Source organism: Antedon bifida, chromosome 2 (genome assembly GCF_963402885.1).
Source record: "Antedon bifida chromosome 2, ecAntBifi1.1, whole genome shotgun sequence".
NCBI classification, from domain to species: Eukaryota; Metazoa; Echinodermata; class Crinoidea; order Comatulida; family Antedonidae; genus Antedon; species Antedon bifida.
In genome coordinates, this window is record NC_136227.1 from 33,228,802 (window position 1) to 33,248,869 (window position 20,068).

Below are 20,068 nucleotides of genomic sequence, written 5' to 3' on the forward strand. Positions count from 1 at the left end.
ATTACAAAACAATTGTTGTTGTATTGTATTTAAATTCTGGATAGGAAAAAAAAACGAATAGAGTTATATTTTGATATCGAACTAGTGATGAAAAATTAAATTGGTAAAATAAATTATTTTTAAAAAACTGGTACGGTGTCATGTTGTCCGTTGAAGGCGCTCTTTGGTTTCTATTTAAAACGAGTAGAGCAGGTGGTTATGGTTTGGTATCAATTCACACAGCGCGGCCTTTATGAATAATAAAAAGGTGTAGGCCTAGGCCTACTAGGCCTGATGTAGTTTCTTCTAAGAGCCACAAAACTTAGGTAAGCTGGGTGTTAGTTTGTTTCTTTTTTGGTAATATGCTAGGCCTAGACTCTACTGGTGCCTGCATGGGACCTAACTTAGTAACTAACGTGACAATTATGAACACATCAATTGTTATATCCCTACTTCTACTATAGGCCTCCACCACACACAGGCAGCCAGCAGTCGTGCGTGTACCATTTTTTTCCCTCTCTTTTCTAGCCCACACAAACTAGAGAGTCGCAGCGCAGGAGGGAAGTGTGACTTCTAACTAGCCTAGTTTAGTAGCCTACTACTATCTAGGCCTGGGTAGTAATTTCAGCAATGATCCTGATTATTTCATCTTTCTGCTTTCAACAAGAGCTGGTGGGTTAGGCATCAACTTGACAACAGCTGACACAGTCATTATATATGACAGTGATTGGGTAGGCATCAACTTGACAACAGCTGACACAGTCACTACATATGACAGTGATTGGGTTAGTTAAATAAATAATTACTACATTTTATTACAGCGTGATCAATAATCTGCCATACGATTTACACACAGAGTGTCATATGTAAAGAAGTATTTGTGCTGAGTGAAGTTGAGCCTAACCTAAATTGATTCTACCCAGCTTATACTTCACATACCAACTTAAGTCTGTTCATAACCTAGTCTTACCTACCACTTTCACTGTTTAGAAACCACCATCATGTTTATAGAAATATCCCAACATGTTTGTAATGAATTTATAGCAGTGCAAATTTGCCTCCAACTTTATACAAGCTATTAAAATAATAAGGTGGTAAGATAAATTTTTTTGTATTCAACTATGTTTATTTTAGAGAACTAAAGACGTACCAATCTGCCAACAGACTTCTACTTACTCCTGGTACCCCACTTCAAAACAACCTGTCTGAGTTGTGGTCTATGCTAAACTTCTTACTACCAGAAGTGTTTGATAATCTACAAACGTAAGTATTGATTGTTATCAATTTGGATCCGGTCCAGCTCCAGTTGAGGTTCGCAACAGATTGTGCGTCATACAGCATTAGTGACTTTTTGTTTTCATGACGTGTGATGCAGCTACACGCATATCGAGGAAAAAGAACATGGCACATGGTGCGTCGTGAAAACAAAACAAAATGCGACATGATTTTTATTTTCCGGAGCAGGTGTGAAAGGCAAACATGTCAATCACTGCCCACCAAACAATTTCCCTCTGTATAAGAACAAAACTGATGTGGATGTAAATTTTCTTTATTTTTTTTTCAGGTTTGAATCCTGGTTTGATTTTAATTCATTTTCAAGTCACGAAGATGAAGAAGCCATTGTAGCTAAGGAGAGAGAACAACATGTTATATCCATGATGCACCAGGTACTGCCAACAAATCAGTTAACAGTTTCTTAGATCAAAAACGAAGGGAACGGTAATTGCTCCATCTATCAGACCGAACGTTAAATCGACTAATTATAGTCCCGATGAGATTGGAACAGATTTTACTGGGCTTAAATGCATGCACAGATTAATGTTGATATTTTCTGTTTGTAATTTTATTCTGTATTAAAACTGTTTGTATCTTATAGATCTTGACGCCATTTTTATTACGACGCTTAAAGACAGATGTTGACCTGACAATACCTCCAAAGAAAGAGATCATTGTAAACGCACCAATGATGAGTATTCAACAAGAATTCTACGCATCAACTCTAGACAGGTCAATTATTGATAAGGTCAAACCCAAGGTAAGAACATTGCATCACGTGCCATGGCTCTGTTATAATCAACCTAGCTGCCTACAAGCCAGAGTATCTAGGATTAGTTAACATGAAATTAGAAACACATGCTAAAATAAATGAGGCGAGATTCTGCAGCTGAAAAATTGCAGTAAGAATTAGCCAATGATTGGTTGATAACTAAAAGTTAAAAAATCGAGTGCCACACTTTCTGTAGTTTGTTTATGTGCCATAGGTTATTAAATTCCAAACTATTGAAGTGTATATAAAAAGAATGTTGTTGTCACTCATCTTGGCGTCCTTTTGTTCCACAGAAAAGAGAAGAGGTAACATTGACCCCAAAAGGTTGACCCAAGAGAGGATGCTCTAGAAGCGACTGCACCTGGTGAGAGGGTGTCCCTGTCCACCTCCACCACTACAACATCCATGAGTACATTACTTTATGTCCCTTTTATTATTTATTTCAGAGAACCAACTGCACCTGGTGTGACCCCATCAAATACAGAATCAGTAGTTAATATTAAGCTTCAAAACATTGTAATGCAACTAAGAAAATGCTGTAACCATCCTTACCTACTGGAGTATCCACTTGATCCGGTCACGCAACATTTCAAAGTTGACGATGATCTTGTCAAGTCATGCGGAAAGCTTTTAGTGTTGGAGAGAATGTTACCTGAACTAAAGAAGCGTGGACACAAGGTATCAATCTTAAATATTCATGTTAGTTTAAAAGAATGTAATAAGTTAATGAAATTGGCAATTGGTACCGGATTATTTTATAAAAACATCTGAATTATATGTCTGTTTGTCTGTAGGTCCTGATCTTTTCCCAGATGACCTCAATGTCTGATATGTTTGTCTGTAGGTTCTCATCTTTTCCCAGATGACCTCCATGTCTGATCTGTTTGTCTATAGGTCCTTATCTTTTCCCAGATGACCTCCATGTTTGATCTGTTTGTCTGTTTGTCTGTAGGTCCTCATCTTTTCCCAGATGACCTCAATGCTTGACATACTTGAAGATTACTGCCACTTAAGAAACCACAACTACTGTCGTCTAGATGGCAGCATGGCTTTTGCTGAGAGACAACAACAGGTATATGGTGAAGATGAAGAAATTTAGAATTATTTGGAATAATGTGTTTGTCTTAATTTTTACCAAATGTCCACCTAATGCTAATTATCTTTAATATCAGTTGGTTGTAGCAGTTTTTTGTTTGTTTGTCTCAATTATTCAAAATTAGTGGAAGAAAGTTGTGTTATTATCTTTCTCAGACTAGTAATTTTAGCAATGGTCCTGATTATTTCATCTTTCTGCTTTCAACAAGAGCTGGTGGGTTAAGCATCAACTTGACAACAGCTGACACAGTCATTATATATGACAGTGATTGGGTAAGTTAAATAAATAATTACTACATTTTATTACAGCGTGATCAATAATCTGACATACGATTTACACACAGAGTGCAATATACTTTTTAGCTGCGCACTTTTTGCACTCAAGTGCATGATAGTGAAAAAATAAAGAGCGCACACGTGACTCATTTCAGCGCGTCTGATTGGCTACATCCTTGAACCCATGTTATAATAATTAGTCACAAGCTTGTGATGTAATGTTTGTTTTAGTGTAGTGACTTTCAATACATTGTGAAGTAGCATTTATAGTTATATTATAGAATCCACAGTCAGATCTACAAGCCCAAGATAGATGCCACAGAATTGGTAAAGAAAAGCCAGTGATTGTGTACAGGTTAGTGACCATTAACACCATTGACCAGAAGATAGTGGAGAGAGCAGCTACAAGAGGAAGCTGGAGAAGATGGTCATTCATCAAGGTCAATTTTGTCTTTCACACCTCCCTAAAAACCCTCCTGAACAATAAACGCCCGGGGCGTTTATTCAAATGAATGCGTTAAATTAATCATATTGTTTTATAGACTTCTACAGTAGTATGCAAACTTCTAGGCATTGATTGTTCTCATTCATTTCAAAAATTCATTATCTTGTTTTTTTTAGGTAAATTCAAAGGCAGTAAAACTATGGTGAGAGACTCAAAAGCTGTGATGGATCCCATGGAATTACTAAAAGTGTTACGCTCCACTGATCACTCTTGCATTATCAAAAACTGTGAAGAACAAGTCATCAGCGACGCAGATCTTGAGCTCCTATTGGATCGCAGCGACCTTTTGTTTAAGGTTCTGGAATCCTGCGATGAGAATGTCATGGAGTTAAAGATCTCAGTACTGGGTTCACATACTGTATACCCAATATTGCACAAATTGAAATCTGGGATTGTTAATGGTATTTATGACATTTATTTCTATGCAAGTAGTTACTGTTGTTTTCTGCACAGCACAGTGTTCAGGTTTAAACTATTGTTAACACCAAGTGTTATTACAAGTCAGCACAGTGTTCAGGTTTAAACTATTGTTAACACCAAGTGTTATTACAAGTCAGCACAGTGTTCAGGTTTAAACTATTATTAACACCAAGTGTTATTACAAGTCAGCACAGTGTTCAGGTTTAAACTATTGTTAACACCAAGTGTTATTACAAGTCAGCACAGTGTTCAGGTTTAAACTATTTTTAACACCAAGTGTTATTACAAGTCAGCACAGTGTTCAGGTTTAAACTATTGTTAACACCAAGTGTTATTACTCTTACAACATAAAGAAAATCAAAGACTGTACACAAATATATCTGAACATTAAGTAGAACTTTTAATTATTCCAATCTATATATTTTCACCCTTAAATTTATTTTATACAGGATTATATTTCACTATTTCTACATCATAACATACAAAATAAGTCTACATCAAAAAATATATTTAAAGACATGAACATGAAACTAATCATTGATATCAAACTATATTATATAATGTCTTCATTGTTTGATTTTTGTCATTTTTAGTTTTACAAATTCTACTACAACTTTGTTCTGTTGTTGTTACTGTGCCAAAGACATCTCATAATGTGTTTATTTGTTAATTTAATTTCTAATTACGTTTTCATTTAATAAAACTGCTTTTGATAACTAATTACGTTTCATCATTATGTTCATGTTATGTTTTGTAGTTTCAAGTTGTACCACTTTACTTTTAGTATTGGATGGTTAAAACCATCCAACCTAATTATAAAAAGTGAAATTACATTTATGATTTAATATTATTTTATCACATAATATTATCACATAATTACTTTAAAACACGCACAACCAATTCTATACAATATATCAAGTAAAAAACATTGCATTATTATAAAAGAATCATTTTCATTAAACATGGCTGTAATGATAGCATATAGTTAAGGCTATGATATTGTAAGTATAGAGTGAGCCCTCTATAGTTAGTGCACAGTTGAGTGAGCAATGCCTCATGGCATCACTTGATGTAGGAGAACCAAGATGGTTGAGATGTAATAAATGAAACACTAATCAAGTCACGACTACTACCTGTGTTATTTATTAAACAAGTAACATTACATGGTGTCAGAATGAATGGATTAAAACCTCCAGAATCTTTGAAAGTAAGTGTCAGTAATAATATGGCAGAAGAATGGAGAAAATGGAGTCAACGTTTTGGGTTGTACATTACAGCTAGTGGCCTAGATAGGAAGCCAGCAAAGGTAAAGTGTAGTACACTATTGCATGTAATAGGCGAGGAGGCGCTAGACATATTCAACACATTTGTATTTACAGCTGACGAAGATGCTGAAGATGTAGAGGTAATTCTTCAGAAATTTAAAGCACATTTTGAGCCCCAAAGGAACATAACGTATGAAAGGCATAAGTTCAATACAAGAATACAAAAGGAAGGTGAAGGGTTTGATCAATTCATAACTGATTTAAGAAGTAAAGCAAGAACGTGTGAATTTGATAATTTACATGATAGCTTAATAAAGGACAGAATAGTAGTAGGAATTCGAAGTGATACTGTAAGAGAGAGGTTACTTCGTGAAAATGATTTAACGCTACAGAAAGCAGTAGAAATATGCCAAGCTGCAGAGATTAGCCGCAAACAAAGATGTGTAATGAAAGATGCATCAAAAACGGGCAACAGTGAAGTGATAGAAGAGAGTGAAATAAATAAGCTTAAAACAGAATATAAGTACAAAAAAGCTAGTAGTACTAGTAGTGCAGCCAGTAGTTCATACAATTGTAGGCAATGTGGTAAAACTCATGAGTATAAGAATTGTCCAGCATATGGCAAACAATGTAAAGCATGTGGAAGAAATAATCATTTTGCTATAAAATGTAGGAGTAAAGATAAAAGAAAGCCATATAGGTTTAAGAAAAATAAAATAGAAGTAATAGAAGAAATAGATAGTGATAGTACAAATAGTGATGAAGAGTTCCTAATGGATACATTAGAGAATAAAGATAACACCAAAGAATGGTCTGTAAATTTAAAGATCTATAACCGTGATAGCAAACATAAGGTAGTAAAGTTGAAAATTGATACTGGAGCTCAGTGTAATGTGATAACAGAAAGTATAGTACAAGAATTAAAGATTCCAGTAAATAAAACAAATGCAAGGCTTATAACATATTCTGGTGAAAAGATAAGACCAGTTGGTAAAGTAACACTACTCTGTGAAAACAAACATAAATACTATGAATTAGAGTTCCAAGTCATGAATAAAGCAGTTCATCCTGTATTGGGACTGCAGGCTTGTGAAAGACTAAACTTGGTGAAGAGAGTAGAAAGAATAGAAACTAATAGTGACTACAATGATTTGAAATCTAAATACGATGTATTTAAAGGTTTAGGTTGTATTGGGGGTGTACAAAAGTTGCATGTAAAAGAAGATGCAAAACCGGTAATTCATCCGCCAAGATCAGTACCTATTCCAATAAGAAAGAAAGTATTAAAGGAGTTGAATAATATGGAAAGTAAAGGGGTAATAGTGAAACAAAATGACCCTACCCAATGGGTGAGCAGTATGGTAGTAGTTAAAAAAAAAAATAAAGATAGTGTACGTATATGTATAGATCCAAAAAATTTGAACGACGCTCTTGAAAGACAGCATTACCCAATGAAAACGATAGAAGAAGTAATAACTAAGCTACCTAATGCAAAAGTGTTCAGCACTTTAGATGCCAGTAGTGGGTATTGGCAAATACAGTTAGATGAGGATAGTTCAAGGTTGTGTACGTTTAATAGTCCTAATGGAAGGTATAGATACACTAGATTACCTTTTGGTATTAAGTCAGCCCCTGAGATTTTTCAAAGAGTAATGACCCAAATGTTTGAAGATTTGGAAGGTACAGAAGTCATAATGGATGATATTTTAGTATGGGGTATAGATAAGAAACAACATGACGAACGACTTGAGAAAGTTCTCAATCGAGCAAAAGAAAGAAATTTAAAATTAAACCCAGAAAAATGTAAATTTGGATTAGATGAAGTAAAATACATTGGTCACACATTAACATCTGAAGGTTTAAAAACAGATGAGAGAAAAGTTAAAGCAGTACAAGAAATGCACAAACCTAATAATAAGAAAGAGTTACAACAGTTTCTTGGAATGATAAATTATCTTGGTAAATTTATACCAAATTTAAGTAATGTAACTAAACCATTAAGACAACTGTTAGAGAAAAATACTATGTGGCAATGGCAAGCAGAACATGATATTAGTTTTGGACAGTTGCAGCGCTTAGTAACAGAGGCGCCAGTTTTACAATATTATGATGTAGAGAAACCGGTGACAGTAAGTGTTGACGCATCAAGCACAGGTATAGGCGCAGTATTATTGCAAGATGAACATCCGATAGCGTTTGCATCAAAAGCGTTTACAGAGCCTCAAACAAGATATGCACAGATAGAGAAAGAATTAGCAGCTGTAGTTTTTGGATGTGAGCGTTTCCATCAATATTTGTATGGCAAAGAATTTATCGTAGAAAGCGACCATAAACCCTTAGAATCGATAATGAAAAAAGCACTAGCACTAACGCCACCAAGACTACAGAAAATGTTATTAAAGCTACAGAAATACAAGCTGGAACTAGTTTATAAGAGAGGCAAAGAGTTGTATATAGCAGATGCATTGAGTAGAAATCATCTACCAGATATAGAAACAGAACAGTTTAGCATTCCGCTTTACATGATTAACAACCTACAAATGACAAAAGAAAGACTAGTAGAAATAAAGAATGAAACAGTAAAGGATACAGCTTTAAGTAAATTAAAGGACGTAGTAATAAATGGATGGCCAGAGAACAAAGCTATCCTAGAACCAGACGTTAAACCATATTGGGATTATAGAGATGAAATCTTAGTAGAAGGAGATATGCTATTCAAAAATAACAGATTAATCATACCAGCGACACAACGTAAACTGATGTTGAGTAAATTGCATGCTAGTCACCAAGGTATTGAAAAAACAAAGAAACTTGCACGAGATTTAATCTTCTGGCCAGGAATAAATGCCCAAGTGACAGACACAGTAGGAAAATGTGAAATATGCCTAAAACACCGAATGAAAAACCAAAAAGAACCAATGGTAGCCCATCAAATACCATCAAGACCATGGCAGAAAGTGGGCATGGACCTATTCACACTAGAAGCTGAGGAATACCTAATAATCGTAGACTATTATTCAGGGTATTTCGAAATAAACATGTTAAAAAGCACGAAATCTAGCTCAGTTATAAAATTTTGCAAGCAACAATTTGCTAGACATGGGATACCAGAAGAAGTAATTTCTGATAATGGACCACAATTTGCGTCAATGGAATTTCAAAATTTTGGCAAAGCGTATGATTTTAAACATACAACAGCATCCCCATTTTATCCGCAAGCAAATGGAAGAGCCGAAAAAGCAGTTCAAACCGCAAAAATGATACTCAAAAAAGCGAAAGAAGATAAACAAGATCCATATTTAGCCCTATTAAGTTACCGCAATACACCTAGAGATGGATTACCATCACCAGTACAAATGCTAATGGGCCGTAGAACAAAAACACATTTACCAACGTCTACGAAACTGCTGAAACCAAAAGTAACAAACAACATGAGACAATTAAAACAAAACAAAGCAAAACAAAAGAACTATTACGACAGAGGAACAAAACCGCTAAAGACACTTAAAGTTGGAGATAGAATTTATGTGCGAAAAGATTGTCAGTGGAAACCAGCAACAATCGTTGAGAAACAAGAAAGTCCACGATCATACACAGTTGAAAGCGATGGAAAATATTATAGACGCAATCGCAGAGATATCATTAAAGTAACAAGTTCGCAGGATGCACAGACATCACATATAATAGAACCAAACACCACACAAGAAACACGTCGCTACCCTAAACGCAACAGAAAACAATTGATAAAACTAGATTTGTGAACTAAGGGCAGAATAACCCCTAAATTGTGTGCCAGAATAGTCTACCTCTGAGCACAGCATAAACAGCATTATATGTAATGTACTGTATGTATGTTAGGAAAGAGCTTTTGCCTGTTGAGGTTTTGTAAATAAAGATTGTTAGGATTTATATGTAAGAGAAGAAAGATGTAATAGTTTTGTTTTGTGAACAAAGGAAAAGATATTGTTAGAGTGTTGTTAGTTAGTAGATTTAGATGAACAGTAATTAACTTTTTAATTTTAAAAAAAAAGGGAGATGTAATGATAGCATATAGTTAAGGCTATGATATTGTAAGTATAGAGTGAGCCCTCTATAGTTAGTGCACAGTTGAGTGAGCAATGCCTCATGGCATCACTTGATGTAGGAGAACCAAGATGGTTGAGATGTAATAAATGAAACACTAATCAAGTCACGACTACTACCTGTGTTATTTATTAAACAAGTAACATTACAATGGCAGCACAGCTTATAAAGATTATAATGAATAAGAAACAAACATTCTTGTTTATCTGCATGCTACAGCTGTTAATAATTATTACTTCCGTTGCTAGTGTGCCGCGTGCGGAAGTACGCGCGCGCGCTCCGTCGATGAAGGTAAGTATGTCAAAATAAAATGTTTAAAAACATTTTATGTTTTAGATTATCATATTGATTTAATCTACTATACGATTTATATATAAAAGGTCGTTTTTATATTGAATACAAATTTAATGTTAGAAATGCAATTATTTGCGATATCAAAAATTGACACCTGCTTGTTGCGAGATTTAAAAATGTGTCTGTTATATAGTAGAAGTAACATACGTTATCAGTGAAAACTAGGATGATGATGAAATGTAATATTTCTTATTGAACACTTTTCAGACACGTGACGAATGACATCAGCTGATAGATTGCAATCCTCCATGTGAAGCCTCCCCAGCTTAGGACACATAATGAGAAATGAAGAAAATGTATTAACATCAATGTTGTGAAGTTTAATATCATAGATATAGAGTTCACGTAATGCTAATTGAACTTGTTTGAGAGAACATTCTGATACAAAGTCATTAACTACATCACGTGATAGATTCTCAATCCCAACATCGTCACATTTATCGTCAATGCCTAAAATGTGTGCAATAACTCTTCCCTTTCGCTCCAATGCCATCTTACTACAAAAGGCATCGACACTAACATCATCATATTGCATACAATACAATTGCATAATTAGACGTATGAAATGCCCGTCACATTGTACACCTGGACTAATGTAATCAATAAACATTCTTATGGAGGTAGATATATCATCCAAATGATTATTTATTTCTAAATCTTTGCTTGTCATGTGATTAATTAATTCATTTACCACATCATCTTTATGTTCTTTTTTAACAAAGCTTAAATTTCTCAACAGATCGCGATATGTTGACAAACTATTTGTAACCCAGTGCTTGAGGAAACCGCCAGCTTTATCACCAAGGAAACCAATTGCAAACTCTCTCGCTCTGTATAAATGCTTACTCTCTCGTATCACCTCCCACTCATCATCATCCAATGGTGTAAGTAATGTTCGTACATCTGAGCACTCATTCTCCATACCTTCACTTTCACACACTTTGCACAAGTAAAATCCCACCAATGACTCTACTATCAATTTGTGAGGAGGCATATAAATGTTATCAAAATTCGATTTTAAATTCGGTGCGTCTTCGTAAACAAATCCAAGTTTCACGGAAATATCAACCAAATCTTTAGTCGTATGTTTAGCATTCAAATCTTTCATGTTTATTGAAAGTTGATTTACTTTCAAGCTATCATACATACATTTTCCTAGCAATATCATAGCATTTACGTATTTTGCTGGTGTGTCTTCAAATTTAGAAAGCTTTGCGAATTGTTTTTGTTTGTTGAACTGATTTAAAATATTACGAAATATTTCTTTAAAGAGTTCAGCTTTATTTGTAGGAAGGCTTTGACTGTCTTGCCATAGCAAACAGATTGAAAAAAGCAGCATTGGATTTTTGCACATTTCATACGCTTCAGGATGTTTTCTCCCAGCCCAATAAGTGTCAATATCCAATTCGTTTCGAAGGGATTTTCCAAATTGTGGTTTTTCAAAATACTCAAAATGTTTGTCAATGTACTTTCCTATGCTCTCGTCATTAAATCCCTTAGCCCTTACATGTACGTCACTCTCTTTTACGAATTCGTCTATGTTTTCTGATCGTGAAGTAAGTATCACGGTACTTTCTTCTAGGTTGTTCTTGTTGAACAGACTAATTACGTTTGGATTATTAAATCTCAATTCGTCTAACCCATCTAGTAGCAGTACAACTTTATCGTCATGTTTGTTTATGAATTTCTTAATTAACCGTGGATCATCTGGGAGATCTGTTTTTAAATTAAAATCTTCCATATCCAGTTGCTTTACAATGAGATCGGAAATTTTATCATCTTTGTCTAAATCCCGTACACTTAAAAGAAATACAATTTTACCTTTAAATGTTTTAATCGATTGAGTAGCCGTAGCCCAGTTGTATGATAAATGCCTTAATAAGGTAGTTTTACCTATCCCACCCTCCCCATCAATAAGAGCTCTACATCCAGGTGTGGAACTGATAACATCTACCACTTCTGTCAATGTTGTTGGTTTGCTTCCTTTATTCTTTTTAGCTTCTTTGCGTAGTTCCAAATCAGTGAACATCTGTGAAATGTCAACATTGTATCTATCACGCATTGTTGCTGGTGTAAATCTACTGGCCTGTCCGCACAATTTCTTTTGTCTTTGAAGCAGATATTCTTCAATCTTGTCTAGATGCGAAGAAAAATGGCAAAAACAATATTTAGTAAAATAAATTTATTTTATTTAATAAGGGCCTTGCAATTTCTAGTAATACAATAAGTAGTGCTGGTGCCGCGCCGAAATAGTAAACCAAGTAAATAATATAGAGGGCGACAAACACAATTTATTATCAATCAGAAAGAAAACTGTGTTAAACGACTGGTGGTCGCCAGCAAATCGTAACAACCGATAAATGTAGAGCAATCCACCGCTTAAACCTCCAGCTGTCCATAGCAACTACATTAGCTATGAGACAATTTTGTTACTCTAATAACTACAGTAGATGGTGTTTTGTTTGTGTTTTTTTTATTTACTACATAAGATGTTGATGTTTCAATATTAGTAGCTAACTGGAGGTTTTTAAAGCTGATTTTTCCGACGACATTAGCGTTGTAACACGCATATAGGTAGGTGAAATAAAAAATGTGTTGTACAGTAGTATACCAAATTAAAGATTTGTCAGGCATCTCAAAGTGATAGTTTTGACATTTCATTTAATAGGGAAGTTAAGTTAAAATTTTAAATAAATTTGCTTTATTCAGAAATATTGCACGCGTGTACGAATTAATTTAATTTAAAACCTTGCCATTTATCCTAAATTAAAATTAACTGGTTTGCAATATTAAATTTAATTGATTTTGCGCATTTTATTCTTTGTTATTTCGTGAACAGAGTTAAATGATACACGACCCAGGGTATGACATGTTGGTTTTTTTAAATACTATATGCATGTATTTTATTAAGTTTAAAGGCTATTTGTTACGTAAGATGTTTATGATTTATTTACATTTATTTATGATTATCCACAATGTCATGCAAAATGGTATATATACAATTGTGCATTTAAAGTCTTTTATTTCAAATTAATTATGATTAAATGAGCAAAATTAAAGTAAGACGTGATTTGATTATTCATTCAATTTTTAATTTAAAGCTAGGTATTTCTGTGTAAAGGTATAATGTGTGTAATATGAGTCTTACTTATTATGATGTTAACAACATTTCATTTTTAAAATGAGAAGCTTCCTATAATTGTTTATCGTTGTTCAAAATGATTTTGTTTAAATATTATTCTGAAAGCAATTCTAACCTGTTTCTGATTTAACCTCTTTTCGAATTCCTTGTTCATTATGCCTACTACTGGTCGCCACTTGCCCTGTTTTAATAATCACATAAAAAAAATGAAATAATTATACCTGTACTACCAAAAATATTGAGAGAAAAATTATACGGTACATTATTAGTAACTCACCTGTTTCTGGTTTAACCTCTTTTCGCATTCCTTGTTCTTTATTAGGCCTAATATAACTGGCTGCCACTTGCTCTGTTTTAATAATAGAATAATAATAAGAAAAAAAATGAAATAATAATACTACCTAAAAAATTCCGATTGAGAGCAAAATTATACGGTACATTATTAGTAACTCACCTGTTTCTGATTTAACATCTTTTGGCATTCCTTGTTTTTCATTACTACTGGTTGCCACTTGCCCTGTTTTAATAAATGTTATTATTAGGTAGGCTATTTGTTGCATGGACGTTTATGACTGAAACTAAACTCACAATCTGCGTCATAATCACATTTATTTATGATCATCCACAATTGTATGCCAAAAATGGCATGTACAATTGTGCATATAATTAATACTACAGTACCTGTGAGTGTGACGTGTATCCATGAAAATTAAAGGGATTATAGATGGCGGCAAACAAAATATATAATTAATCAGAACGAAACTTTTAACGGTGTTTGAGTTAATACGATTGTAATTCTACAGTACATCAGCATGAAAATAGTCAATTACTATTATTGAATTTGATTACAAAATCTCATGAATTGTTTTAGACATTTTATTTTCAAATAATTATGATTAAATGAGCAAAATTGAGATGTGATTTTATTTAATAAACTTTATTTAAAAATAAATTATATATCTATCTCTAAACCCATCAAACAATTAATTTAGTGTACTTTCTAAATAGGAAATCTTGTGTGTACAATTATTGCATTTAAATACCATATTATTATGTTAATGCATAATAACTGAAGTAACTCACTTGAATCTGATTTTATCAAGCCCAATCTTTTGAAAAAAGTAACAAAGCAAGATTTTCTTGATAATATCATGAGTGTTGTTAATGCATAAGAATGTTTTATTGTTACAAAAACTTCGTTTTTCCATTGATTGTAGTATAGGCGGAATTGTAGAGGGCGGCAAACACAATTTTTAATCCATCAGGGGTTGTTTAAATATGCTCAACAGAGGGCAGCAAACAGAAAAATAACAATTTTCAGAGCCGTACACCGTGCGGAGTGTTAGTGTATTAAAATACTAATAAAACATAATAATTTACTCTGAAAATCTAACTTTTTAGTAGACCTAATTTTATTTGTATTTAGTAAACAAACTTTGCAATACGGATTAGAATTAAGCTTATTGGATCTCAAAGAATAATAATATGTGTAATATGAGTCTTACTTATTATGATGTTAACATTTCGTTTTCAAAACAATGAACCTTTCTAAATTATTATATCGTTCTACATGTGGTCAGGATTGGAAATAAACATCAAAAAGGATTTTGTTTAAATATTATTCTGAAAGCAACAAACCTGTTTCTGATGTACCCTCTTTTCGAATTCCTTGTTTTTCATTACTACTGGTTGCCACTTGCCCTGTTTTAATAATAGAATAATAATAATAATAAGAACAAAAAAAATTAGAAATATTTATTCTACTTAAAAAACTACCGATTGAGAGCAAAATTATACTTATTAGTAACTAACCTGTTTCTGATTTAACTCCTTTTCGCTTTCCTTGTTCATACAATTATTTTACCTAAAAATCTACCGATTGGGAGCAAAATTATACGGTACACTTTTAGTAAACTAACCTGTTTCTGATTTAACCTCTTAATATTGTGTACTGTATATGTAAATCAAATATCTAAAAACCCGTTTTATAATAATATTATAAATAATAAACTTTGTTATATAGTTAAATACAAAAATTACGTAATTAATTAGGTTCTATTGAAATCAAATGATCTCAAGTAAGTGTATTATGCATAATAATGTGACGATCTACCTTTTAGAAAACTTTGTGCATGTTGGTTTATAAGCTTTGCAAAAGTGTCACGGTCGTCTTGTGAATTCAAGCGTCCAGCTTTCTCAATGTGATATACAACATCCCATATGTTGTTATAGTTGTAGGCACTCAGTTTGTAGAAACCAATAACCGTCATCAAATCGTCTTCGTCAGTGTTAGTTAGCACATTAAACATTGCTCTGCGATATGCTGTTAATCCTACACCTGCTGTATCGCTACTTTGGATAGTGTTTTTATATTTGTCTATGCGTTTTGTTGCTGAGGCCATCGTGGTTACTTCAGCAATGTCTGACAACAGCTTAACATCAGTTTTGGAAATACATCCACGGTCAGTAAGTTGATTAAATAAAACTAGGGCTGATTTTTCATCAAGAGTTCCAATGGGTATAATACCAAATAGAAGCATTCTCATCCATCGCATCTTTACACCAGCATAGTATTCACTGAGTTCACTCAGAAATGTTTGGAATTCTACAACATTTTCATCCATTTTGAATCTGTAAAGAATAATAATAAATTTAATTTTGTCGAATTTTACTTTCTTACTGATTTTAGCAACTTCGATAGAAATGTTTTTTTTCTACCGTTTTTAAAAATACTTTTTGAATTGTACACATTTTCAGCATAATAGACCATTATTTGATTGTATTATAGAAATAATGCTCTCATTTTATGTTTTATTCAGTTGGGCCAAAAATGTCAAAAGTCATTGATTTCACACAGTTCATTATACCAGTACATTTTTTTTTTCATAGGCGTACGTTATTTACCATATACCTAGCAGCATCGTCTTGAGTTTTAAATATGAAATAGAACGAATATAAAAACAATCATTACCGTATTTGTTATAGAACATCGAAATAAATTCTTGTCATTGCCACTGTCATTGTTCTGATCTCGTTGTGAAGGAGCGATCGCGTGGTGCGCGTCACAGAACAGACGGTGCTGTATTGGATATACGCGAAAAAAAAAGTACTTTTTCACGATCGTTAAATAGTACGTACTATTTCACGCCATGTGATACAATCATCCAATCAAATGACATAAATGTATGTAGGTGTTATATAAAATTGTTTAATTCATTGGATATCACCTTTTAAAATTAGTGGCACAAAAAAAAATCAAATATAAAATACATAAAACATAATATTATAAGAAGTAGGAATCAAAATGATATTCAAGAGTGAAAACACAATAAAAAAAAAATAGGTGGTTTTGATTGATTACAACTATTACGCTATGCTCGCTTATGTACAGTATTATAGGCATTAATTATATCAAGGTATCTCCAAAACAAACACAATTAAATGCACACATCAGGAATCACAATTTCTTTCCTTTCATTCCATAAAGTGCGGCGAAAAAATGTGAACACGGTCATACATATTTTATATTAATTCGTATTTTCGTTTGTAGACATTTTTTTTATAGAATAGTATTTTTTTCCACGTACTTTAGTTGAAAAAGAGAATTAAAAAAAAAGTTTAACCATTCCATCGAAACATACAGTATTATAAGGTTATTATGGCTCGTTCATTCAAAATCAGAAGCCATTATGGATGTCACCATTTGCCCAATTCTTTTTTGTAGCCCTAGTTTTTACAAATCTACGCGCCACATTATAAAGGAGTTGAAACAAATCTAAACCATATGTGTTTGCACAATTATTTATCAATGTCATCAAACAGCGTCCCGTATCTTTTCTTTCGACTAAAAGCATTTTTAGCGTATTTTATTTGCACGATTTGTCTAGAAAAAAATTTTCAATTAACAATGACTTTCCTGAATGATACCTGCTAAGTTAGTAGTAATGTTTCCTTTTAACAAGAAGACCTTTAAGGGTATAATTTGGATAAATTTAGGTTTTATCTTAAAACATATTTACCTCTGTATGAGTCTGTTGGATCAGATCAATAGGGTTGGTGAAATATGTCAAACTTATGAAGTGACGATCGTTTCATACCAAGTATTGAACTTGGTATGAAACGGTCGTGTGCAGTTTGTTTATAGTCAATTTAGTGATTTATGATTATGATCAGGTTCGGTAATCAGCCGCGGATTATGATCAGGTTCAGCAATCAGCCGAGGATTATGATCAGGTTCGACAATCACCCGAGGATTATGATCAGGTTCGGCAATCACCCGAGGATTATGATCAGGTTCGGCAATCACCCGAAAAATGAGATTGAATGTTAGCCTTGTATAGGACCGTACTTAAATATAAAAAACATACATAAGTATTTTAATTATCTTATAATATGATATATTTTGTTTGTTGTGATGGCATTCTTCTGTTACTCAGAGAAACTCGCTGTTTGTTGACGACTATGTGTGGTACACAGAATAGTACGTTCAGTGATATTAACAAGACATTTACTACAATCCACACTCTACTTCAAATAACCATGGAAGCATAACCATCAGAACTATGCCTTATATTCTCAAATTATTGTTCCGAACTATATTAATGAAATATTGTAAACTTACAATTGGCCTAAGACTGGACTGTAACTGGATCTCGTATCTGGACTATCAAATACCGATACAGTTAAATGTGACGATTTGTACCACCAACTGCGCCACTCCCTTTGACGTCAACTGCTGTATAATTATTATTCATAATCCACACGTATATGTATGCTATACTGACTTTGGCCGTGACGTCACAAAAACTTTTCCACGGTCCAACTATCTTTCTGTTGAAACACAATGTACACGATTATATCGGCAGCGTCGTACGACGTCTATAAATATCCAATTCAAAATTCCATAGAAAGTATTTTTAGAAAATTACCAGCTAAAATCTTTTTAAATATTATTTAAAAACTGCAAAATGAATGTTATGGAAACACCAAAAGGGAATTGGTTTAAATACTAAAAGAGATGAGAATTCACATTTGTGTATAAAATATAGACGGCAATAAATGTTTTAATACTTGTATTATATCTAATCATTTTAATAACTATTTTTGTAATATTGCTTCTGATCTGGTATCTGAACTCACTTTGTGCAATACTTCATATACTGACTCTAAATGTATTTAATCATTTTACACCTCTAGAAATGTGTTTCCGAACAAATTAGTTTTACCTGAAGTTACCGAAGAAAACATTTTGATATAAACGCAGCCAGATTCTTAAAAAGCCTTTAACGTTAATTATTATTAACAAATCTATAATTAAGAATTCTGTTCCTGGTGATATGAAATTAGCTAAGATGTTGCCTATCCATAAGAAAGTTCCCAAAGATAATGTAAGGAATTACAGACCAATTAGTATTTTAAGTACCGTATCTAAAATTTTGGAAAAGTAGTTTATAAACAACGTGAAAAGTATACTTGTGTGACAATAATTTATTGTATACTTTTCAAAGTGGTTTTAGAAGAGGCTTCTCTACCGACTCAGTCCTTATTCACCTAAATGATTGTCTTAGAAGTCAAATTTCAAAAGGTAATTTTGTAGGCATGGTCATGCTTGACCTGCAGAAGGAGTTTGATACCGTTGACCACTCTATCTTTTGTAAGAAATTAGAGGCAATGGGGATTGGGTCGATCGATTGGTTTAGATCTTATTTATCAAATAGAGGACAAATTGTTTGTATTGATTGATATTGATTAACACTTTTTCCCAACATTACAATGTACTCATGGAGTTTCACAGGGCAGTATTTTAGGCCTGCTCCTTTATATTTGTTATATTATCGATATGTCGTATTGATAATGATAGCAAACTATTGCCGATTGGTGGCTCATCGTGATCCATTATACATTTCACATAAACTAGGTCATGGTATGGAATTATGTTACAAGTGGTTAGTTCAAAATAAGTTTTGTCCATGCACCCACAAAAAACGGAGTGCATTTTGTTTGAAAGAAAAGTTAAAAATATTGAGAATTTCAAAATCACTTTTAATGATCAAATATCCTTAGTCATGATTCTATAAGCACCTTGATTTACTAATTGATAACTGCATTTCAAATGAAGAATATGTATTATGAAACTAAAGCAAATTCAACCAGATTGAAATTTCTGTACAGACAGGCTAGCTGTTTGGACAAGCAAAGTAGGAAACTTTTATGCTCTGCATTAATTCAGTGTATTTTCGACTATGCTGCAACAGACTGGTATTCTGGTATAACTTCATTCCTTCCAAATAAACTCCAGGTAACCCAAAACAAAATTGTACAGTTTATTCTCAACATTGGCCCTAGGGCTCACATTGCCCCTAGGGCATACATTGCCCCTAGGGCACACATTGCCCTTAGGACACACATTGGCCCTAGGGCACACATTGGCTCTAGGGCACACATTTCCCAAGGGCACACATTGGCTCTAGGGCACACATTGGCCCAAGGGCACACATTGACCCTAGGGCACACATTTCCCCTAGGGCACACATTGCCCCTAGGGCACACATTGACCCTAGGGCACACATTGGTCCTAGGGCACACATTGCCCCTAGGGCACACATTGCAGGAACAACTAAAAGCTGTTGGTTATCTGAACATAAACAACAGAGTTAGATTTCTAAAATAGACTTCAGGTATTATTATAGGTCCACGCCTATAAGATATACCATGATGTAGATTCCACTATTATAGGTCCACGCCTATAAGATATACCATGATGTAGATTCCACTATTATAGGTCCACGCCTATAAGATATACCATGATGTAGATTACACTATTATAGGTCCACGCCTATAAGATATACCATGATGTAGATTCGACTTTGTTAGCAGACAATTTTTACAAATATTTCTAAACA

At 33.5% G+C, this 20,068-nt stretch overlaps 1 protein-coding gene and 1 pseudogene across 2 annotated transcripts in view; one reads left to right on the forward strand and one right to left on the reverse strand.

Annotated features, from left to right (window-relative positions):
• Positions 1 to 20,068, reverse strand: part of LOC144834645 (NLR family CARD domain-containing protein 4-like) — a 51,567-nt gene that overhangs the window by 17,966 nt on the left and 13,533 nt on the right. The window lies entirely within an intron of this gene.
• LOC144834669 (lymphoid-specific helicase-like) lies at positions 1,199 to 4,804 on the forward strand (annotated as a pseudogene). The gene is made up of 9 exons (XR_013610992.1): positions 1,199 to 1,242; positions 1,544 to 1,646; positions 1,856 to 2,014; positions 2,279 to 2,331; positions 2,473 to 2,704; positions 2,979 to 3,098; positions 3,278 to 3,394; positions 3,679 to 3,837; positions 4,019 to 4,804. The product of XR_013610992.1 is annotated as a lymphoid-specific helicase-like (transcript).